This window comes from Nilaparvata lugens, chromosome 1, assembly GCF_014356525.2.
Source record: "Nilaparvata lugens isolate BPH chromosome 1, ASM1435652v1, whole genome shotgun sequence".
In the NCBI taxonomy this organism is placed as follows: Eukaryota; Metazoa; Arthropoda; class Insecta; order Hemiptera; family Delphacidae; genus Nilaparvata; species Nilaparvata lugens.
The window spans coordinates 67005403-67032109 of NC_052504.1; the positions used below are offsets into that span (position 1 = coordinate 67005403).

General features: G+C 34.7%; 1 protein-coding gene across 6 annotated transcripts in view; it reads right to left on the reverse strand.

Annotated features, from left to right (window-relative positions):
• Nucleotides 1-26707, reverse strand: part of LOC111045524 (octopamine receptor Oamb-like) — a 236441-nt gene that overhangs the window by 104534 nt on the left and 105200 nt on the right. For 3 of the 6 annotated variants that reach the window (XM_039440515.1, XM_039440532.1, XM_039440511.1), the window contains exon 2: nucleotides 7013-7040. The exons of 2 other annotated variants lie outside the window; for them this stretch is intronic. The gene's annotated coding sequence lies outside the window, so the exon portion shown is untranslated. Of the gene's footprint in view, nucleotides 1-4881; nucleotides 4914-7012; nucleotides 7041-26707 lie in introns of those variants that run through there. One more of the 6 variants, XM_039440525.1, reaches the window with a different exon arrangement.

Sequence of the window (26707 nt, forward strand, 5' to 3'; positions counted from 1 at the left end):
CATCAGCAATAAAAACCCTACAAAATTACACAAACACACATTTTATGAATTATAGTAAATTTCTTCTTCTAGTTACTGACTTCCTACATTCAATGCTAACTGTAGGAAGAATAATGTCTGATACGTGCACAAAGCTGTTCTTTTGATGCTTCTAAGAGACCATTCTACACTCGCCTATGGCTCGTGCGTGAACGTTTTTATCGGTGCAGCAAAGAGTAACTATGCGCACTAGTTACACAAATATAACTAGTAATAATTTTGTCTCCTTTTGAAGAATCAAGAATAATTATTATTTTATTATCAGACAAAACTTTGTTTTTATTTAGTAGCCCAGAATAGAATTTGGAGTAGAATTGAAGCCCACATGAGTAAAAGTGAAAATGTTACTTCATTTTTTAGAAAGAAGAAAATAATATTCTCCACAAACGAATCAAAGGCATGGTGATTGGAATAATTGCTTCTTCAAGATTCTTGACGTGACACATGTCATAATACTTTTATCATATTCTGTTTTATTACAAAGTATTTTTTAAGCAAGTTTAATGAACCTTGGGAAAATCCCAATAGATAAAAAATGTGGCGGCTATCCACTACCTTCGTGTCACGGAGGTAGTGGGTTATCTCACTCCACTGTGGAGGAGATCATTGTAACGTTGAACTTAGAGAGTCAGTTGAAATGGATTTGTTACCTAATTAAATAAATGGAACTACAATATTGACGAGTCAGCTGCTATTTATTTAAGAGCATTGGATGACTGCTCGGTGACCCCTCTAGATGCAAAACAAATGTACGCCGGTGATGAATAGCAAATATTATTGTGATGCATCTTGTCATGAAACATTTACTTGTGCTCTAGGATGAATAGAAAGGAAAACATTACATCTTTCCTTATTGAGTGGATATTTCGAATGTGTAAAAGTGTTTGAGTTTTGATTCTAGAACAGGTTTCGGGATTTCATTCATCAGTTCAACAGTCAACTGGATCACAATACAGAAAAAGAGAAGTAAAATTAAAAATCTTTAGTTGATAGATCAAGGGGATTGGCCAAAATCTTCCATTTTATTTCCCATCAATTATTGATTAATCATGTTTAGCACGCGAGTAGGCAAATTGCCGCACAATTGTAACTTTTGTATGTAGCTTTGGGAATTTTCGTTTTCCAAGGTTTGCAGCTCATGTAATCCTCGCTGTGACTGTCATCTAGACCTTAGACCAGTTATAGAATAGACACGGCCCATTGTATATTCATACTGAAAGTCGATGAAGCCAACACCTACTGCCATATCGCCAAATCGTGACGTCAGCATCGGATAGAAAACTTTTCTGTAGAGTTTGTTTACATTGTTTTTATAGCAGATTGTGTCTATTCCAGCGGGAGGTCAGCTGGAGTTTACCATTTTGATGAATAATGATTTACATCCTTCTGAAATAGACACAATCTGAAAGTTTTCTATCCGATGATGACGTCACGATTTGGCGATATGGCAGTAGATGTTGGCTTCAGAGGCTAGACTTCCCAGCGTGTCTATTCTATAACTGGTCCAAGATCTAGACAATCTCGAACAGTTTGAGTCCTTGAACAGTTTGAGGATGACAGAATGAACGTTGACTAATTTCAATATAAAATAAGTATTATCTTCCTATTTCATATTCCATCTTCTGATTTAAACTTTCATTATCTTTTTATTCCATCTAGTTGTCGAAAAATTAGTCAAATAAAGGAGGTATATTAATTTCATTCATGAGTAGATTATTTTATCCCATGAAAATGATAAATTCTAACAATAAATTTGCAATATGTATTTTTGGAATCTCCTCCATGTATTATGTTATTATATACTATTAAATAGTATATAATAACAAAAAACACGTTGAGGAAGATTTGAAATTAATACATATTGAAAGAGCATTGTCAAAACCAACTGTTTATAGTCTAGGGAGCCATAAGGGTGAGTGTGAGCAAAATGCTGACGTTCTGCAAGTCCGTGCCACTACTCGCGTGTTAATACAGATTATATCAATATATAGAAATAATACGTTATTCCATAGTAATGATTCCAAAGAACTTATCAATGTAATTCATGAGAGTATGATTCTCACTAATATTAACTTTTTAAGTTTGAATAGGCTATAATCTAAAAATTGAGTATTTTCAAAGATGAATTCATAGAGATGCAGTACTTCTTTTCCGTTTTTTTTGCAGGAAAAATTTCTTGAGCAGGACGCATGAGCGTTTGGAAAAGAATCTCTGTGTCTCTCTCAAGTAGAGGGTAAACCTATTATACCTTGAGATGGGACTTTCTTATTTGTTTAGTCGGTTCTATCAACTTTCACAGTCCGTTTCTCATTCCATTCAATCCTATTGGTTTCCGCAGTTCAGTCAGATCCGTTCATGTTTGCATAATGGGCAGGATTGATCTAGATCCTTCCGAGCTCCATTGCCATAGATGAGACCGACTCGAAACTTCTTTTATAAAGTGAAATCTATTTCGTAAGTTTTTCCTACGTGGCCAATCTCAAGTATCCACCTCGATGGAATCGATAATCAGCTACGGATTCATTCATACGAAGTACAGAAAAGTTGAAAAGCGAAATAGTATTCTATCAATATATTATCTTGGAATTTGTAATTTAACAAAAATAACATTTCCGATATAACAGAATGCTAAGTAATGTTATAAGTATTCCTTTAATCAGTCAATTGGAGTGTCCCTCGTCAAATTGAACTTTTGGGAAGACTGATGATAGTCAATAGCAAGATAATAGAAATTGATTCTCTTTTTCAATCCTATTACTTTGAGGGAATCATAGAAGGTTGAGATGATTTCAATATCAAATCAAATCAAATTCTTTTATTCCTCATCCAAAAAACAATACAACAAATATAAATAAATTCTGTCACCCACACTATCAGAAAATGTTTACAATACAATAATGTTACTTACAAAGCATAATCATAATAATAAATATAATAATAATAAAGCATAATAACATAAAGACTTTCTATTCTATCATTAATGTTTATTATTCCTCTAATAGTGCAAGCTGACAGGCCGTACTTAAGGAATTTATCCCTGCATGGACCTAAGGTCTGTGAGCAAGGATGAGCCCCCATCAGTCAGCCTGACGAGAATGAAATTTTATTATTAAATTACATATAAATTCATTAATTTATATTGGAAAAGGATGTTGACGTATCCTAAGATATTGAGAGGAGGACAGGGAAAACTCGAAATGAGAAACAAAGCACAAACCCCGACGATGTTGGATTTCAATTAGAAAAAAATAACTGTAGAGCTATTATAGGAGTGATACCTTAATTGAAATTCTAATAAATAATTATGAATTGAATGAGGAGCAAAAATTACCTTAAGTCTGATGCAAGACACTAAACTCATAAAAAGATTATGAAAAAAAACTATCTGTAGGATGAGATTATAAGTTCCTCTGATTCATCCAGACCGAGGACTGATAATAACCATGTGTGTTCTTTTTGAATGTGTCAATAGACAAAGATTCAAATAAGTTCAAGTTGGCAAATCTACTGGAAATGTTCCTATAAAGAATTTGTGAAATATATGAAGGTTGGTAGTTGAGTAAGTTCTGTGCAAATAAGTGGATGAGACAGTTGTATTCTGTGAGTAACGGGTGTTATAAGAGTGTGAGACTACTGAAAAGATTGAGTTTTGATGTTTGTACATGTGAATAAGAAGAACTTTTATAAAAATTTGTCTTACTGTAAGAATAGATGTTTCATTAAATAATAAATCTGACGGATGAAATCTTGATTTCTTGAAGGCTACCTTTATGACTTCTCTCTGTACCACAGCAACGGGTTCGAGAACCGTTTTATAAGCTCCCCCCCAAGCAATGATGCCAAAAGCCAGTATTGATTGTATATAAGCATAATAGGCCATCTTAATCTCATTTGGATTGAGAATGTCACTCAACATCCGAAAAGCATAAATTAGCCGACGAATTCTGCATTTTAAGTAGGTGATGTGTTCTGACCATCTCATACGACTGTCGAAAACAATACCTAGATATTTGTATGAGTGTACTCTTTCTATACGCTCACAGTTACATACATTGCTTCGCGGATCATCACAGTTATGTATTTTGATGTCTTCAAGGTTGTAGTCAGTAATGGGGCGCAGAGATATTGGCATAAACTTTGTTTTTGTTACATTTAGAGAAAGGGTGTTCTGGTCAAACCACTTTTTCACCTGTGCAAGATCATGTGTTGCTTTATCTTTTACTTCCTCCCAAGAATCACCTCTCAGAAAAATCAGGGTATCGTCGGCAAATAGCAAAATCTTTCCATTCAGGGCAAGTCTCGAAATATTGTTAATGTAGACGAGGAAAAACAGGGGACCCAGAGTACTGCCCTGGATCACCCCGTAATCCACGTCAGCTTCATCACCAGCTATACCCGCTATGGAAACAGATTGCCTCCTGTTTGAAAGAAAACTATTGAACCAAGACAAGGATGTGCCTTGGATGCCTATGTATTCTAACTTTTTTAAGAGCTTTCTCCTATCTATAGAATCAAAAGCTTTTTTCAAGTCTAAGAAGATCATCATGGATTTTTGGCTAGAAGATATAGAATTGTTAATCTCTACATTGATATCAAATAGTGCATCATTTATTGATTTATCTTGCCTAAACCCATACTGAGATTTACTAAGAATATTGTTTGCTAGAAGATAGCTCATCAGTTGTTCTTTCACAATTTTTTCTAATATTTTAGAGAAAACACTCAAAAGGGATATAGGACGGTAGTTATTCATATCATTACATGCTCCAGATTTAAATAGAGGTATCACTTTAGCTAATTTGAAAGGAATAGTCTGAATAAATCATCATAACAGGAACTTACATTTCAACGGTATTCATCAACTCCGTTCCTGAAACAAGATAGATTTAATTAACAGATTTTCAAACTTGGAATCTGCAAACAAGAGAGGTAGTTTTTGATTAGAGATAAATTTACTGAATCCATGCACTGAGTGTTTCAATCCCGCAAAATACATAGAAACGCTTATATCCTACACCAGCATATTTGTCATAGAGCATTCAAGTTCCATTGGATAGTCTATCAATTCCTTATCATTAGAATTCACCCTGATACTTAATTTCATGAACTGATACATAACTATTCATAAGCCTAGTCTGAAACATTATTTCAAACATTCCAACTGCAATGCATCACTGATACCGTATGCAGTGTTATACCGACAGTTGACACTTTTCAGAAATGCTTACTCCATGCAACCATGTATCTGATGAGACTCAACCGCAATATTCACGTGGGTGAACATTATTATGGGAATTTATATTTCGTGACGCAATTCATCATCCGTAAAAGAGTGAGTACGATAACCAGCTGACTTCTAACTTGATTGTACTTGAAGCTTAACGCTCAACACATTTATCACGCCAAATTCAACGCTTGTCCCAATCATGTGAGGCAGCCCCTACCCTCTCTTATCATCCCCCCTCTTATCACTACCTGCTCACGTTCTCTATTCATAAAATATTGTCGGTTCAATTGCTAGTCGATGTTGCTTCTAAGGTTAATGCTCGCTTTTAGGATACATGAAAAACGATATGTTTTGAAAAGCTGTAAATTCCAAAACTAACATTATCATTCAAAATCGTTCATATAATCAATATCATTTCATATTATTGTGTAATTGTGACAGTACAAATATAGAGATAATTCACCTTGTTCAACGAGCAATTGAATCGATAAAAAGTAATGATGAAGCCTTTATTCTTTTGCTTACCCTCATAACACAATAGGATAACTATTATTATTAGTCAGAGTCTAGAAATCTTCCTCCCTGTCCTGACACTCAATAAGATATTCTACCAACTTGACCTAGTTTAGAGTGTCTCATTTACAGTTTACAATAGTGTGTGTTAAGCCCGGATGATATAGATATGGTGTGGCATGTTTGGGATGGAAAAGCCAATTATCCTGTACCGAGTACAGCTTCCCTTGGAATATTCTTACTATAAGTTGAAGCCGCCAAAACTACGTTCTATCTAAACTTACAAACTAGGTAGGCAACATCTGCTTAACATCATCAAACTACACAACATCCCAATGAATTTGGAAATATACAGTGCATATCAAGGCATTTGAGACTCATGAGCTATATATTTGTTGTGTATCTGCCATACACTAGATAAATAAATAACTAGGTAGACTTGTTTTATTTTCTTCTCTACTATGAAAATGGTAAAATCCAAGGTACATTTTGTTCGAAAATGAGTATATAGCAATAGATTATTCCAAATCCTCCATACTCAATTGCTCAACCCTGTACTAATGCCACTGAAAGTTAAAGAAAGTTAAGGAATGTATTTCATGAAAGGAAAGCTGAAAAAACAAGACAATTACTGGCAGAGAGTACGCTTCAAATTGAGAGACATTCCGTGAAATATCTTCTATATCAGATTCTCTACTAGTATATCAATGAAGTTATCGATTTCTCGATACTTACAATTTTGACATCTGTCAATCTTAAAAAGGTGTAATGAGATGGGTGTTTTCGGTCAGGAAAACGTCTCCTGTATACTCTCTCTGCCTCTCTTGAATTACATCCACACTCTCCATACACCAATAACATGCTCAAGTACTCAATCAAGGCAAATTCCATGATAATGAACGCGAACACTTCTCTACTAGACAAAGTTGATACATGGCATGCCAATTAACTTGAAAGCACACTGAAAACTATACTTTGTTATTCAATTTGGTTTGTAAACAATCTAAATTAGAACTTTTCTGTTTTAACAGAATGCTAAGTAATGTTATAAGTATTCCTTTAATCAGTCAATTGGAGTGTCCCTCGTCAAATTGAACTTTTGGGAAGACTGATGATAGTCAATAGCAAGATAATAGAAATTGATTCTCTTTTTCAATCCTATTCCTTTGAGGGAATCATAGAAGGTTGAGATGATTTCAATAGTCTGAAGAAATCATCATAACAGGAACTTACATTTCAACGGTATTCATCAACTCCGTTCCTGAAACAAGATAGATTTAATTAACAGATTTTCAAACTTGGAATCTGCAAACAAGAGAGGTAGTTTTTGATTAGAGATAAATTTACTGAATCCATGCACTGAGTGTTTCAATCCCGCAAAATACATAGAAACGCTTATATCCTACACCAGCATATTTGTCATAGAGCATTCAAGTTCCATTGGATAGTCTATCAATTCCTTATCATTAGAATTCACCCTGATACTTAATTTCATGAACTGATACATAACTATTCATAAGCCTAGTCTGAAACATTATTTCAAACATTCCAACTGCAATGCATCACTGATACCGGTATGCAGTGTTATACCGACAGTTGACACTTTTCAGAAATGCTTACTCCATGCAACCATGTATCTGATGAGACTCAACCGCAATATTCACGTGGGTGAACATTATTATGGGAATTTATATTTCGTGACGCAATTCATCATCCGTAAAAGAGTGAGTACGATAACCAGCTGACTTCTAACTTGATTGTACTTGAAGCTTAACGCTCAACACATTTATCACGCCAAATTCAACGCTTGTCCCAATCATGTGAGGCAGCCCCTACCCTCTCTTATCATCCCCCCTCTTATCACTACCTGCTCACGTTCTCTATTCATAAAATATTGTCGGTTCACTTGCTAGTCGATGTTGCTTCTAAGGTTAATGCTCGCTTTTAGGATACATGAAAAACGATATGTTTTGAAAAGCTGTAAATTCCAAAACTAACATTATCATTCAAAATCGTTCATATAATCAATATCATTTCATATTATTGTGTAATTGTGTCAGTACAAATATAGAGATAATTCACCTTGTTCAACGAGCAATTGAATCGATAAAAAGTAATGATGAAGCCTTTATTCTTTTGCTTACCCTCATAACACAATAGGATAACTATTATTATTAGTCAGAGTCTAGAAATCTTCCTCCCTGTCCTGACACTCAATAAGATATTCTACCAACTTGACCTAGTTTAGAGTGTCTCATTTACAGTTCACAATAGTGTGTGTTAAGCCCGGATGATATAGATATGGTGTGGCATGTTTGGGATGGAAAAGCCAATTATCCTGTACCGAGTACAGCTTCCCTTGGAATATTCTTACTATAAGTTGAAGCCGCCAAAACTACGTTCTATCTAAACTTACAAACTAGGTAGGCAACATCTACTTAACATCATCAAACTACACAACATCCCAATGAATTTGGAAATATACAGTGCATATCAAGGCATTTGAGACTCATGAGCTATATATTTGTTGTGTATCTGCCATACACTAGATAAATAAATAACTAGGTAGACTTGTTTTATTTTCTTCTCTACTATGAAAATGGTAAAATCCAAGGTACATTTTGTTCGAAAATGAGTATATAGCAATAGATTATTCCAAATCCTCCATACTTAATTGCTCAACCCTGTACTAATTCCACTGAAAGTTAAAGAAAGTTAAGGAATGTATTTCATGAAAGGAAAGCTGAAAAAACAAGACAATTACTGGCAGAGAGTACGCTTCAAATTGAGAGACATTCCGTGAAATATCTTCTATATCAGATTCTCTACTAGTATATCAATGAAGTTATCGATTTCTCGATACTTACAATTTTGACATCTGTCAATCTTAAAAAGGTGTAATGAGATGGGTGTTTTCGGTCAGGAAAACGTCTCCTGTATACTCTCTCTGCCTCTCTTGAATTACATCCACACTCTCCATACACCAATAACATGCTCAAGTACTCAATCAAGGCAAATTCCATGATAATGAACGCGAACACTTCTCTACTAGACAAAGTTGATACATGGCATGCCAATTAACTTGAAAGCACACTGAAAACTATACTTTGTTATTCAATTTGGTTTGTAAACAATCTAAATTAGAACTTTTCTGTTTTCGAATATTTGGGCTGAAAAATGGACCTGAATTCAAGTGTATGGAACATAACCTTCTTTTTTGACTATTCATAGTGTATAAATCAAAATTCGGGGAAGAAACAGTTTTGGGCTGTGCCTGTTAGTCCTTACTCAATCATTTTGAGGTACCTATTGTGTTCTGCTTATCAATAAATAAATAACGAGCAAAGCTCGGTGCCCCGATATTTGATGTTTAAATGGTGAATAGTGGTCATGCATGTAGTACGGAAAGAATATTAATTTCTCTGTTATTCTTTGACCAATCGTAATAACTAATGTATCCTTGGAATCTTGATAAAATTTCCTAACTTTTTTGTCTCTGTACAGTGAACGGTTTTCGTGAAATTTGCCATCAAAAATTTAAAATGGCTGCTATTTTAAATATGTACATAGAACATTTTTTATTTTATTCTTCAAAGTTGAGTATTTATAGCATGGAGAAATAATTACTTGAGATAGAAATTACCAAGTGAAAAAAACAAAATGGTAGCTATAAGGATAACTGCTGAGTTTTGGACACTTCAAATACGACATTTGTAGTATCCTATCATCCAGGAACAATACCCTAAAATGTTCGACACTACTTCTGAAACACTCTGTATATTTATCTTTTTATTCATTCATTTATATGGTTATATGATTATTTATGTCCAACGGATCTCGAAAACGGCTCCAACGATTTTCACGAAATTTGGAGTAGGTTTATAATATAAAAATTCGATAGTACTGGGCCTCATCCCTGGGAAAACTCGCTGAAGGACATAAAAAGGATTATAATTATTTATCCTTGGAAAAACAGATGATCATTTCGTCGTCTGTCGATAACAGGAGATGGGACTGCCTGTGTGGGAGTGAGACAGAATTATGTTCAGCTGTTGAACTATTGCAATAAGTCAGCGGATCTCGCGAGAAGTATTATCTGGCAATCTCTTCTCTTCTCTTCTCTTATATACTTATAAAAGGCTAAGCCCCGACAGACTGAAATCACACCACAGCCCAAACTACTAAGCCTAAAAACTTGAAATTTTGCACGATTGTTTATGGTAGCCTGAAAACATCCACTAAGAAAGGATTTTCAGAAATTTGCCCCCCTGAGGGAGCTAGGGCCCCCCCAAAATTTTGTACTTTTTAACCGCTCAGCAAAGTCATGAGGAACTTTTTTGTTCAGCTACGAAAAAAAATTAGATCTATGCAGAAAAATTTCGATCAGGAGCACAGGGGGGTCCAGGAGAGGGCATTTTTCGAAATTTTTTATGTAAAATCACACTACAGCTCAAACTAATTGTCCTACAGACTTGAAACTTTGCACAAATATTCTTCAAACATGCTATACGCGCACTAAGAACGGATTTTTAGATATTTTGCCTCTAAGGATTTCAAAGGATGAAAAAGGATCCTATTAAGTAAGGTTATGAACATGGTAAGGTGAACACCATATGGAAATGGGATAGTTTATTTATTGACATGTGATATTCTAACATTTATGTTGTAATCATTGAAATAACAAAATAATATGATAGAAATTCAAAAAAGAACATCTGTTCTGTTATTGCTTTCTACCTGATTCCACTCAACCTCAATAATATTGTTCTGATAATTGATAAATATGTTTAATATTATTATTAATATAATAAAAGTATTGTTTTGATAATCAATATTTTTTCCACAAACTCTGTATAATAATATGGCGAATGTGAAACAGCTGCACCAAAGAAATTATGTCAACAACATAATTATGTTTAGGAAAACCATAGTTTTGAACTTAATTTTCCTGATGCAATGTATAGGCCCAATGTATGGATTATTAATTTTTTAGCTAGAACAGTTTTTTGAGACTGCTAAATAAACGTCTACAGTTTTATCAATACTGTATCGGCAATACAAAAACGCATGCAGTTAATGTGTCTTTAAATAAAGGTGTTGACATGAATTAATTATTCTCTACCATTTTTATTTTATTACAGTTTCAAAATTATTCGAGCCATGATAGAATTATTGACTCACTGTAGAGTCAGTCAAAAAATTTAATATTGAAATGAGGGGTATTTTGGCAAGCTGAACAAAAAATAAGATCCTATGCACCTTTTCGATATTTCCTCAAATGAAAAATGAGTTTTGTGGGTTGTCAAAACTCCCCCTGAAAGGGAAACTATTCAACTTATCCTATAGTTTAGTAAATCAACAATGATTTCTGCGTTGAATAACATGTTTCTTGCCAACAAGAATCGAACTCTCTAAATGGAGGTATAATGATAGGTTGACAACTTTCAGTTCTGTTGTTTTAACATTTTTTTAAAATCACTTTCAAAAAGTTCATGTAGTACCGTACCTACTATTGTGTTCGAGAAACTTCTGGGGCTATCATAGTTTCACAACTATTCTGTTCCACACTCCTATCTCTTGCAGTCGTTAACCATATTTATAATAAAATAAAGAGTTGGCTTGATACATGTACGGGATAGGAAAATTATGTTTGACGCATTATCACGTCTGAACTACTGGACTAATCAACTTGAAATTTGGCATATAGGCTAGATTCTTAATTAACCAAGGATGGTTATAGGCCTATTTTCAATTCTTCAAAATTTCATTACGTCAAGTTTTCAGATTATCAATTTTGAAAATAGATCCTTGCGAAGCACGGGTTCCTGCTAGTTATAGATAAACCGACTTGATCATCTGATCTGATGACATGATTAACGATATATGATTTATTGAAGATCCATCATTTTTTTATTCAAATTAAAGTACCTATATAAAAATTTTCAAAATTAATCATTATTTTACAGTTCTAGGTGATTAGTGAGTGTTATTTTGTTATTCAATTTGGTTTGTAAAAAATCGAAATTTGAACTTTCCTGTTTTCAAATGTGTGGACTGAAAATTGGAATTAAAAGTGTATGGAACATAACCCACTTTTTGGACTACCGTATTTATAGTGATACTAGCCGTCAGGCTCGCTTCGCTTGCCATATCCGTCTAGCAAGGGGGCTCCGCCCCCTGGACCCCCGACTGGATCGTCCAAAAATGAGATCAGCGGGCTCGCCTCGCTCGCCTACATTTTTCATTTGAGCATGCTTCATTCCATCAGAAAATCAAAGTACTGAAAAAACGCAGAAAAGCTGAGAAAAACGCTGATTTTGGGCGTATCTTTGATGAGATATTAAAGACACCTCATCACAAAATGTTTAAACCCTAGCTAAACCTTTGTACCAAATTTGAACATTTTCTGTTCATTACTTTATGAAAGAACTGAGAAAACGCAAGAAACCGCTAATTTTGGGCGTATCTTTGGCGTTATTTCAAATTCCAAAAACACAACATTATTACACCCCAGCTGAGCTTCTGTAGTAAATTTGAACATTTTCTGTTCATTTGTTCTCGATAAAGCTGAGAAAGCACAAAAAAGCGCTGGAAAAACGCAGATTTTTGGCGTATCTTTAAAAAAAATTCTAAATCCGTTCTTGGTGCGCCTCTAAAGGGCCAACTGAACATACCTACCAAATTTGAACGTTTTTGGTCCGGTAGATTTTTAGTTCTGCGAGTGAGTGAGTGAGTGCCATTTCGCTTCTATATATATATATATATATATATATATATATATATATATATATATATATATTATATATATATATATAAATTCGGGGAAGAAACAGTTTTGGGCTGTGCCTGTTCGTCCTTCCCCAATCAATTGAGAGGATTGTGTTCTGTGTATTAATAAATCAACATAAACTATGCTTTTATACTCTTCTATGCTTTTGTACTCCGGAGCGAAGCTTGGTGCCCCGAATTATTATTATTGACTAGCTGGCCCGGCGAACTTCGTACCGCCAAAAAGTCAATGTATCTCATGTCACATTCGACTTTATTTGGTGAATCATGAGATTTATCAATATTTACAATCAATATTTACATCTACATCTCAATTACGGACTTCCTCTATGTGCTTGGTCAAGTAGGATTTCGAAAAAACATTCTTCTCAATCAATGAAGGTAAATCTACAAATAATCGAACAATCTCTTCTCAATCAAGGTAACATCTATCAGTAAAGTGTTGAATTTGAAAAAAATGGTTAAATCAAATCATTGTTTCAAAGATGAATTTAATGCGTTCATAGCTGTTGATTGCCAATAGATGGTCCGGTAAATATGCGATGGAATCACACAGATTTCCATATTCTTTCCATCTTCCATTTTAGGATGGATATAAGCTAAGATAAATTCAAAAGAAAGGTGAATTATTCTGTCATTCTTCAGTAATCAATGAATGCAATATGAACAGCTCTCTTTCATGAGGTGAATCATTTTTCTCCAATATTTTCCAGTTTCTTAATGATAGGGGAGTGATAATTATTTGTATAGGTCTTCTATGGAACCATTATATACAGCAAGCTGGTACCAATCAACTCCTCTTCAACTCAAACTACCGTATTAATACTAGAACACAATTTATCTGTTTATTACAGCTGGTAACTTTAGATGCTAAATCATATTATCACAACATGATCTTGAATCATGATCATCTTTCCGTTCTTTGGTAGCTGCTCGGCCGACAATAATTACGTAAACATAGGTCTGTAGAATGGATTAAAGAATAATATTATTATTAGCCCCTTTATTGAAATTTCTGATCAGGAACCATCCCCAATATTCACACAACATATTCCCAAAGTTTCATGCCATTCTGTCAAGTAGTTTTCAAGTCTATAGGGAACAAACAAACAGACACATATACAGATATTCATTAATTGACCGAGCGAAGTGAGGTCTAAGATTCAAGTCGACGGTTTGGCATTTCTCTTAATGTTTAAATGTTTAATGTTTGAATGTTTGAATGTTTGAATGTTTGAATGTTTGAATGTTTGAATGTTTGAATGTTTGAATGTTTGAATGTTTGAATGTTTGAATGTTTGAATGTTTGAATGTTTGAATGTTTGAATGTTTGAATGTTTGAATGTTTGAATGTTTGAATGTTTGAATGTTTGAATGTTTGAATGTTTGAATGTTGAATGTTTGAATGTTTGAATGTTTGAATGTTTGAATGTTGAATGTTTGAATGTTTGAATGTTTGAATGTTTGAATGTTTGAATGTTTGAATTTTGAATGTTTGAATGTTTGAATGTTTGAATGTTTGAATGTTTGAATGTTTGAATGTTTGAATGTTTGAATGTTTAAATGTTTATAGGCTATGTTGCGCATTTACGGCGAAACGCGGTAATAGATTTTCATGAAATTTGACAGGTATGTTCCTTTTTTAATTGCGCGTCGACGCATATACAAGGTTTTTTGGGAATTTTTCATTTTGAAGGGTAATATAAAAGGGAAAAGGAGCCTCCTTCATACGCCAATATTAGAGTAAAAAGCAGACTATAGAATTATTCATCATAAATCATTCATCAATGAAGACTAGTTGAGAGGTGAACATAGCAAAAATACGCATCTCTTAGCCTGTCTATTAAAAGTGTAGAACTGCTAAGTTGACACTTGTTACAGAGTTGAAAATTTCACCCCCCAAATTGAATCTGCAATAACAATAGAAGGAAAACATTGAGTAGTGTTATAATACATCAAATTGAAGAGGAATCAAAGCTCTACAAATCTACGGTGAGCATTCATTTTTACGATGCATTGTTGGAGAGTTGTAGGCCCTGAAACATCAAAAAATTGGATAGAAAGCTGTTATTTCAACAATTTTACACTTTTAAGAGCGTATATCTCGAAAACTGTTGGATATATCACAAATTACCACAGAGCAAATATTGTAGAGAATTTATCAAGCTTCATTTCTGAATAGTTAGTCATGTCGATTGAACGCATTTTTCTCAAGATATGAGCGTGTAAGCAAAACATTGAAAAATGCAACTTTCAAACCACCCTCATCCCTTTAGCACAAGGGGTAGGGATGGGGACTTTTGTAATGTTCACCTCCTAACTGGTCTCAACAAAGCTGCGAAGTCAAAAATTGTGTTCAAAACATTCTCTTCAAATTCCTTTGTCAATTGGTTTTTTTTGCATAACTGAAGATCTCACACTCAACACTAAAGCTGCTGCAACAGTCGTAGGGATGTGCGTAAAGTTGTGAAATCAAGCATTAAATTGAAGAGAATTTGATGCTCTATAAGCTTATGATCAGCATGGATTTCACCCATCGATACTCAAAAAGTTATAAGAGCAAAAATAGAAAAAATGAAGGAAAATGTGTTTTTTCAAAAATGTCACATCTTTTAGAGCGGATATCTCGAAAAGTGAAGAGATATAGAAAAATCTGGTGTGGTGCACTCACACAACTTTCTCTGCCGTTATTGAAATTGATCACCTGACGCTAGTGTTCACGCACATCTCAAGTCTACTATTCAAAGATCTGAGCCAGCTGGTGACAGGACAATAACGCTGGATACACACGAGATCTGCTATCTCTCCATAGTGAATGATTTAATAGAATCAACAGTTGCCAACAGTTTGCAACTGAATAATCACATATTCTCAAATTTCAAACTTATTTTCAATTCTAGGTGAAAATATTACAAGATATTAATTTTAGAGATTTTCATGCTCAATCTTTTCCACTCGAAATTTTTCGTTCAAATTATATCTCAAACCGGATAATTGGAAATCTAAAATCAAACTTTGCATAGATGGGGCGGAGCTCCTGAAATTTTTACAGATATGGGACTAGTGGCAGTTGATAGAGCTTAACAATGACTATTTCAGGTATGATTTTGATCAAAATCGTTGGAGCCGTTTTCGAGAAAATCGCGAAAAACCCTGTTTTTGACAACATTTTCGCCATTTTAGCGCCATCTTGAATTGCATTCGATCAAAAATGTTCGTGTCGGATCCTTATAGTGTAGGACCTTAAGTTCCAAATTTCAAGTCATTCCGTTAATTGGGAGAAGAGATATCGTGTACACAGACGCACAACATACACTCTTACACACACACACACACACACACACAAAGACCAATACCCAAAAACCACTTTTTTGGACCCAGGGGATCTTGAAACGTATAGAAATTTAGAAATTGGGGTACCTTAATTTTTTTCTTAAAGCAATACTTTCCGTACCTATGGTAATAGGGCAAGGAAAGTCAAAAGTTGTTAGATCAATATTGTAGGAAATTATGTAAGCTTTAATTTCTTATAGAATAGTCATGTCTGTTCAAATGTATAATTTTCGAGTTATATGCGAGTAACCAAAAAATGGTACCTTTGAACCATCCCCACTCCCACAGCATAGGGTGTAGGGGTGGGGACTTTTGATATGTTTACCTCCTCACTACCCTGAACAGAACTGCGGGGTCAAAAATAGTCTTCCAAACTTTTCCATCTATACTCTTTTTGAGCATTCATTGCTTGGACTATATAATATTATGTTGCATGGATTATCAACTTTTCACCTGGAACAGTTTTTTGAGACAAAGTGCTAAATGAACGTATACAGTAACTGTATTATTATTATTATTTATCATTGATAAAACTGTTTTATCAATGCTGTATCGGCAATATGAATACGCATGCAGTTAATATGGCTTTGAATAAAGGTGCTGATATTCTTACATAAATAAATTATTTTCTTCCATTTTTATTCAATTTACAGTCCCAAAATTATTCGAGCCTTAATAGAATGATTGACTATTTTGCCAGCAACGATAGGGAAAATAGCATTGAAAAATTAACTTGACCGCGACTTCAAATGCGTTTGAAAAAAAAATGGTGCTTGTACAAAATTTAATTTTTGGATATTCTGCCGACACAAGATTCGTGGTTTATTGTCAATTTTTTAATTTTTTTTCTGGCGTGTGCACCATAAGTCCACGGAGCCGAATATATACTATGGTGTATACATGAATTAATTATGCTCTTCAAGATACTATAGTTGAAGGTGAATTCATTTCACAAAATTAATTTAAAAGTCACTTAGTCTTTCTGAGAATTGAATAGTTCAATATTTCAACTGTTGAAGTTATACGCCTCCTCCGTAGTGTCTTGAAAGCTTGTAAAAAGTTGAAGAAAGAGGACTGCAGGTACAATATTGATTCTTATGGCAAATTCCTCCATTCATCCCTCTGCTGCATGCTGTTAATTTCATTAACCGAAGAATTCTTTTACGCGAGGAAATTCTAATATTGAAGAGAAGTCTGAGATCTTATTAACATACGATGTTGAGAGATAGTAATAAACTTTGCCGAAAGTAATTTGTTTGATCAAAGTCTACTTGCCTGCTCTACAATGGCTATCACGTTCTCCGGTATCGGTATTATGCTAATTTCTCACTAAAGTTGTTTTTCGTCGAAAAAATTCTTCATCAGTTCCTTATCATGAATATTTTCGAATATAAGGCTTCACTTCTCATTCATATTTGCCTTACTGCTGATTCCATCGAGAAAAACGCGAGACGTTCAATGAATTAAGTATGGAATATTAAGTTGATTGGACTCTATTGAAAATTTATCTCTAAGAATCCAGAGCACTTCTCGTCAATGTTGCATTGTACAATTGATGAATAATTTTGGTGAAGCACAGTAAAATATCCACAAATCTGTCTATTCCAATTTATAGAACATTCTCAAAAATATTGCTATAACTACTTTAATAGTCATCGCAGGAGATTCATTTTGATCATATTACTCTCTATTACTTACTTTTACTCTCTAGTTACCATAGAAGTTACATTCTGGTCATATTACTTTTTCTATCTGTTATATTCATTCTCCTCTTTTATTTTTTATGGCTCTTTTTTCCGAATTCATTGATGATGACTAACCCACAGAAGTCGAATAACATTGAGAACAGACTGGCCATCAATTAAGAAAAATAATAAATCATATTTTCAGTCTCTCCATAATATTTATCGCCTGGGTAATGCAATATTATCCCTCAGTCAAAAAATGTCTATTTTCATACTGTTCTCAATTTTCTGCTGATTGTTCACCAAGGATATGGAATACAACATATGAATTCAATAGTATTCAATTATCTTATTCTACACAAAATTCTTAAATTCTCGGGGAGCTCCAACACCAATAATAATAGTTTAGTACAAATTATACTAGTAGCAAATTAAGTAATGATGCAATCGCTACCTGCTCGGATTGGAAAGCAGCTGGCACTTGAACCCAGCTTATCTCTCCCTTTATTAGGATAGTTGGAAGGCAATAATTGTTTCAATTTAGTTGAGGAAAGTACTTGACCTAGTTTTCCTCTTTGGTCTACTTGTGATCTTTGGTTCACTTTTCTACTCTCATTCTCCCCTTCTATAATATCCTCCTTGACGTCAGAGCTCTGTTGAGATCTGTGCCAGCTGCTGATAATTCCTATTAGAAGAGGTTTCAAGAAAAATTTGGAACAGACAAGCCAAAGAGTGAAGATATCATATTTTTAGCCTCTCCATAATATCGGTCGTCTGAGTTATGAAATTCTGAAATAGTAAATATTGATTAGTCTTCTCCCAATTCAGTTGTGTAACTTACTCGTACATTATTTACACGTATCTCAACATTACACTGAGAATACTGTGTGAATTCTCATTGTGTCTCTCAAAAACATAACAGAATATTTTTTACATTATTGTAGTTCTTAGTGTTATCAGAGTCATCAAGATTATTATTCGAATTCTCTCTATCAATTCGAAGGGTGTGAGATTTTACTCTTCCCTTGAGCTCATCCAGATATTGTCTCATTGTTAGGCTATAGAATATAATAAATACTTCTCAGATATCTCCATTAATCTGAGAGCAATGTACATCACGACGATTTTAAGATTCTCTAGTATTGAATGTTCAAATTCAATAGCAATATTATAGCAGTTGAGAATATAATAATAACATTGGAAAGCTTTTACTTAAAAAATCAGACAAACCTCTAAGAAAATGTTCCGCTATCGTTGAAAGATCCTCTAAAAAGCAGTAATAGCTGAATATACTGTTAAATATTGTGGAATCCAAGCGATGTTGCTATGATGACTGCATTGGACCACATGCTTGTAACAGATATGCAGGGCTCAATTTCGAGAATTGAGGTGGGCGGAACTTCAACCTACTCTCCATTTGTCTCCTTCCCTCATATTCAACACCAATTCTATTGTTCACAGCAAGAGGTAAAAATCTGGTGTGGCGCACTCACACAACTTTCCTTGCAGTTATGAAAATTGATCACCTGACGCTAGTGTTCCCGCGCATCTCAAGTCTACTATTCAAAGATCTAAGCCAGCTGGTGTCAGGACAATAACGCTGCAGACACACGAAGTCTGCTATCTCTTCAAAGTAAATGATTTAATAGAATCAACAGTTGCCAACAGATTGCAATTTAATAATCTTATTTTATCGAACTTCGAGCTTATTTTAAATTTAAGGTGAAAATGTTACTGAACATTAATTGTAGAGATTTTCATGCCCAATCTTTTCCACTTGAAATTTTTTGTTCAAATTGTATCTGAAGCCTGATTATTGGGAATCTGAAATCAAACTTTGCATCTGATCAAAATTGTTCGCATAGATGGGGTGGAGCTCTTGGAATTTTTACAGATATGAGACTTGAGGCAGTTGATAGAGCTTATCAATGACTTTTTTAGGTATAAATTTGATGAAAATCGTTGGAGCCGTTTTCGAGAAAATCGCGAAAACCCCTGTTTTTGACAACATTTTCGCCATTTTAGCCGCCATCTTGAATCGCATTTAATCGAAATTGTTCGTGTCGGATCCTTATACTGTAAGGACCTTAAGTTCCAAATTTCTTGTCATTCCGTTAATTGGGAGATGAGATATCGTGTACACAGACGCACATACACTCATACACACACACACACACACACACACACACACACACACACACACACACACACACACACACACACACACACACACACACACACACACACACACACACACACACACACATTGGGGTACCTTAATTTTTTTCGGAAAGCAATACTTTCCTTACCTATAGTAATAGGGCAAGGAAAGTAAAATAACGTCGTTCTGGTGTTTTCCACCCCAATCATGCCCTGAACCATCATGGGCTACAATAGAAAAATGAAGAGACAAGAGATTCATTGATAATATCCATGAAAAGGATCACAAGGAAAGGATCGCTGAGGAGACGGTATTTCTCATAGAGGAAAATGAACATTCTCAGAAGTGGGTTTTCTCCAGTTTTCTACGTTTTTCTATAGAGAAATATAGGACAAAAATGCCGTCGGTTTTATCATGTCATCAAAATAATCACTAGATTACCACTGCAGAAGCTATAAAAAATGCATTCCATTTTTACTGTAAAGCAATTTCTATGGTAAAACTACTGTATGAATTGGTAACAATGATGAACAGTCTTCTATCCAATCTAGACTCTATCCCACTCATATCATACAAGAATCGCTAGTCGCATTCAGCGAATGGGAAGGGGATTTCATGAAAAGAACTTATGGTAATGATGACTCATGGGGATTTATCTCCGAAATGAACAGCTCAAAAGGGAAGCACTTATGCTGCGGGATCATGCGCTTGTCATTATTGACTTCTTTTTCTATCTCATCTCGTCTCCCACTCGTCCCTCCACTGTTCCTTGGTGAGTCTCTCACCGGTCTCAAGAGCCTTTTGATGGAGTGGTTTAAAAGTACTTTAAATCCACGTAGGCTTTTGATACACATGTGGGAGAATCAACTATCTGTGGTTGACTGATGAGAAAAATGAGAAAGCCAGTTTGGGAAAGTACCAAGCCAACGAATGAAACCGTCGTGGAAATAGGGGATAAAAACTGTAGATCATTTTTCACTAAGGATAGAAAAAATGGTTGACTTTTCACTCTCAAAACCAGTAGCGATATTTTTGCATTTCTCCAGTTTTACGAGGAAATAAATAATAGTCCTGAGAGTTCACAAAAATAACGTACAGTCATAATGTATTACATAACTGGTCCTTTGGTTCATAGGACTCTTCTTCAGTAGAACACTTTTATGAAACATAATTTAATACAGTTCCACAGTAGGCTTATGCAATCGTCCACTACACTCAACATACAACCAACGCCTCTAAATAATAGCATGCAATCGCAAAATTTAGGAACTACAGCCTTGTTGTACAGTTGTACTCCATTGTCTTAATCAAAGGTATCTTTATTCAAGAGGCTCGCCCAAATAGAAGGCTACTTGATGACATTTATAAATTAATTAAAACGTGACTAGCTTACGTTCTGCCTTCAGTTGACTTGCAGCCAAGTTGGGACTTAGAAAATGGAGACAGATTAAGTTTATTCGTCGTGCCGTACTGTGGCATGGAATAAATATAATTAGAGTACGTCTGGAATTTTAGTGATGAGTGGGCTAGAAAATAAATTAAATTGAGTCATTGTGCATTTCAAGCCGATTTGGTCCTTATGTTACATGAGTCTCAATTCTATCCAGAATCGAATCTGAAAAAGTGGCCATGAATTAGGGATGGAATGGACCTAAATGTACGTTCCTTGGTATGGCTTTGTATGTAATTCGTATTTTCAGAAAACTTTTGGGATAACTAATATATCATAACAATCAATTGTTATAAATCATGACCAAGAACACAAGAAGAAAGAAAAGTACAACTGGCATTTGTTCGACTATTACCGTATTAATTAAGCAGCCATAAGTTCACACAGGGATGATAGTTAAACAGAGTATTGGATAGATACTGGATTGTATAGAAATTTTCTATCAATTTCAAAAGTTTGAATTTAAATTTCATGAATATTTAATTTCAATGAATATTGAATGACAAGTCAGAAATTTCCGAAATCTGGGAAACATAAATTATTATTGTATATTGTAATTATTATTGCAATATGATACTTGGTATTATTATAATAGGCTTAATAAAAGAAGCATTCAAAGACCAATAATGTATTTTGGAATGGCTTGTTCCATTAACAGCGGTAAAATGCAAGCGGATTGGATATTCAGTAAACAAGTAAAAATATTATTATGTTACCCGTCAAAACAAGTAAGAACTGGACAGAAACCAGGGCTGAGAATTTATTGAATTTTTATGATGTGGTGCAATTCACTGTACTAGTAGATTAGATGAAGTCTAATCCACTGATTATTGGCTAACTGATCCGATTCCCTCGAGTCGCTGTGATGAACATGCATTCTCACCTAACTAGGTGAGTGGAAAACTTGTCAACGTTGCAAGCTTGAAAAACATTTTCTATGTTGGGGACTGAGTTCGTGTCCTCTGAATCTGCTCCTTTCAAGCACGCCGGATTCTCGGTATTCGTGGCATTTGAAAAGTTTTCTGATTGCCGCATTCATCGATTTGTGTGTGTGTCTCCGAATTGCTGGAAAAGGCCAATGCTGGAGACTCAGCGGTTGCGCCACATCGATAAACAGTATTAATGCCGGTTTTATGTCCATACAGACTCCAGTTGGCTATTTGCATTGAAAATGACTACTTCACAACTTATTTCCGATCGCAACGATTTATTCCATTCATCAGATAAATCTGATCGTCTTTGAAGTTATCCGATAATACTCAGTAGCTACTGTGTCAATAGTAAACACATTTTGTGTTTCAGTTGGATAAGATTGCATGAATGTGTTGAACATAAAATAAAATGAGATGAAAACATTATTTATCAGGCGGAGTTAGGACTATTTAGTCCTCTCTACCACTCAACCTCGAATATAATTTATCCATTAAGCTTATTTCCCCATTCATTCACAAAAACACACAATCAAATTGATCATTGTGAGATAAACAAGAGGTTCACCCCAAACCAATTATCTCCCGAAATCCAATAGTTTATACGGTCCAAAAGAGAGAATAGGTTGAAATATGAATTTTCAATGGAAATCAGATATCGTGTACACAGACGCACATACACTCATACACACACACACACACACACACACACACAACACACACACACACACACACACACACACACACACCACACACACACACACACACCACACACACACACACACACACACACACACATTGGGGTACCTTAATTTTTTTCGGAAAGCAATACTTTCCTTACCTATAGTAATAGGGCAAGGAAAGTAAAATAACGTCGTTCTGGTGTTTTCCACCCCAATCATGCCCTGAACCATCATGGGCTACAATAGAAAAATGAAGAGACAAGAGATTCATTGATAATATCCATGAAAAGGATCACAAGGAAAGGATCGCTGAGGAGACGGTATTTCTCATAGAGGAAAATGAACATTCTCAGAAGTGGGTTTTCTCCAGTTTTCTACGTTTTTCTATAGAGAAATATAGGACAAAAATGCCGTCGGTTTTATCATGTCATCAAAATAATCACTAGATTACCACTGCAGAAGCTATAAAAAATGCATTCCATTTTTACTGTAAAGCAATTTCTATGGTAAAACTACTGTATGAATTGGTAACAATGATGAACAGTCTTCTATCCAATCTAGACTCTATCCCACTCATATCATACAAGAATCGCTAGTCGCATTCAGCGAATGGAAAGGGGATTTCATGAAAAGAACTTATGGTAATGATGACTCATGGGGATTTATCTCCGAAATGAACAGCTCAAAAGGGAAGCACTTATGCTGCGGGATCATGCGCTTGTCATTATTGACTTCTTTTTCTATCTCATCTCGTCTCCCACTCGTCCCTCCACTGTTCCTTGGGGAGTCTCTCGCCGGTCTCAAGAGCCTTTTGATGGAGTGGTTTAAAAGTACTTTAAATCCACGTAGGCTTTTGATACACATGTGGGAGAATCAACTATCTGTGGTTGACTGATGAGAAAAATGAGAAAGCCAGTTTGGGAAAGTACCAAGCCAACGAATGAAACCGTCGTGGAAATAGGGGATAAAAACTGTAGATCATTTTTCACTAAGGATAGAAAAAATGGTTGACTTTTCACTTTCAAAACCAGTAGCGATATTTTTGCATTTCTCCAGTTTTACGAGGAAATAAATAATAGTCCTGAGAGTTCACAAAAATAACGTACAGTCATAATGTATTACATAACTGGTCCTTTGGTTCATAGGACTCTTCTTCAGTAGAACACTTTTATCAAACATAATTTAATACAGTTCCACAGTAGGCTTATGCAATCGTCCACTACACTCAACATACAACCAACGCCTCTAAATAATAGCATGCAATCGCAAAATTTAGGAACTACAGCCTTGTTGTACAGTTGTACTCCATTGTCTTAATCAAAGGTATCTTTATTCAAGAGGCTCGCCCAAATAGAAGGCTACTTGATGACATTTATAAATTAATTAAAACGTGACTAGCTTACGTTCTGCCTTCAGTTGACTTGCAGCCAAGTTGGGACTTAGAAAATGGAGACAGATTAAGTTTATTCGTCGTGCCGTACTGTGGCATGGAATAAATATAATTAGAGTACGTCTGGAATTTTAGTGATGAGTGGGCTAGAAAATAAATTAAATTGAGTCATTGTGCATTTCAAGCCGATTTGGTCCTTATGTTACATGAGTCTCAATTCTATCCAGAATCGAATCTGAAAAAGTGGCCATGAATTAGGGATGGAATGGACCTAAATGTACGTTCCTTGGTATGGCTTTGTATGTAATTCGTATTTTCAGAAAACTTTTGGGATAACTAATATATCATAACAATCAATTGTTATAAATCATGACCAAGAACACAAGAAGAAAGAAAAGTACAACTGGCATTTGTTCGACTATTACCGTATTAATTAAGCAGCCATAAGTTCACACAGGGATGATAGTTAAACAGAGTATTGGATAGATACTGGATTGTATAGAAATTTTCTATCAATTTCAAAAGTTTGAATTTAAATTTCATGAATATTTAATTTCAATGAATATTGAATGACAAGTCAGAAATTTCCGAAATCTGGGAAACATAAATTATTATTGTATATTGTGATTATTATTGCAATATGATACTTGGTATTATTATAATAGGCTTAATAAAAGAAGCATTCAAAGACCAATAATGTATTTTGGAATGGCTTGTTCCATTAACAGCGGTAAAATGCAAGCGGATTGGATATTCAGTAAACAAGTAAAAATATTATTATGTTACCCGTCAAAACAAGTAAGAACTGGACAGAAACCAGGGCTGAGAATTTATTGAATTTTTTATGATGTGGTGCAATTCACTGTACTAGTAGATTAGATGAAGTCTAATCCACTGATTATTGGCTAACTGATCCGATTCCCTCGAGTCGCTGTGATGAACATGCATTCTCACCTAACTAGGTGAGTGGAAAACTTGTCAACGTTGCAAGCTTGAAAAACATTTTCTATGTTGGGGACTGAGTTCGTGTCCTCTGAATCTGCTCCTTTCAAGCACGCCGGATTCTCGGTATTCGTGGCATTTGAAAAGTTTTCTGATTGCCGCATTCATCGATTTGTGTGTGTGTCTCCGAATTGCTGGAAAAGGCCAATGCTGGAGACTCAGCGGTTGCGCCACATCGATAAACAGTATTAATGCCGGTTTTATGTCCATACAGACTCCAGTTGGCTATTTGCATTGAAAATGACTACTTCACAACTTATTTCCGATCGCAACGATTTATTCCATTCATCAGATAAATCTGATCGTCTTTGAAGTTATCCGATAATACTCAGTAGCTACTGTGTCAATAGTAAACACATTTTGTGTTTCAGTTGGATAAGATTGCATGAATGTGTTGAACATAAAATAAAATGAGATGAAAACATTATTTATCAGGCGGAGTTAGGACTATTTAGTCCTCTCTACCACTCAACCTCGAATATAATTTATCCATTAAGCTTATTTCCCCATTCATTCACAAAAACACACAATCAAATTGATCATTGTGAGATAAACAAGAGGTTCACCCCAAACCAATTATCTCCCGAAATCCAATAGTTTATACGGTCCAAAAGAGAGAATAGGTTGAAATATGAATTTTCAATGGAAATCAACTCTTCAAGCGTTATAACTCATGTTATACTCGGACATAGAAATATACAGGGAATAATGAATACTTTTAAGCAAGAGTAAATTTCGACCGAAAGTTATACGCAAATGCAAAGATCAAAGAGCTCCCCGCATAATATGAGAGTACAGAACTGTGCTCATATGCATGTATATTAATGCATATATGCGGTGAATCACAGCAGCTTAGAAACAGTATTACTCACTAGACCAATGCGCTCCTATTAAAAATTCTATATTTTCAGGCAACGGCTGACCTAACTGGGTGAACAAGCCCATCTCACTAACTTCATTTTATTAAATAAATGATGGAATCACTATATTATGCTCCAATAGCTTGTCATTCATTTAGCTCATAAAATGAGTTTAAGAACAGTTTTTGCGTCCAAATTCACAGGTTCACACACAATGTGATGACTTGGATAACTTATGGATGACTTGTTGGATGAATTCAGATTCAAATAACGTACTATTCATCAATTCCTCCTGAACTTCCAAAACTAGGCTGAAGCATATAAAAATAATGCTCTCGAGATGCGTTACATAAAATGGAACATTAGCAAGTCCCCTTGATCCAATGAAACTAGAGGTGAATAGGAAATTCTTTACTCTACTTTTCACAGATTTGAATAAAGTTTATTGTCAAGATTTATCATAAGAATAACAATTATCGAAATTTGTAGAATGCATTCATTTTACATCACTTTTCAAAATGAACCAATATTTTTTCTAGTACATTTATTTAAATTTTTTTACTTACAATTTGAAAATAGTAAGTGAACAATAATTGTAAGTAGACAGTTTTAAAAAAGGTGCTTGAATTTTTTTTATTTCTGTTAC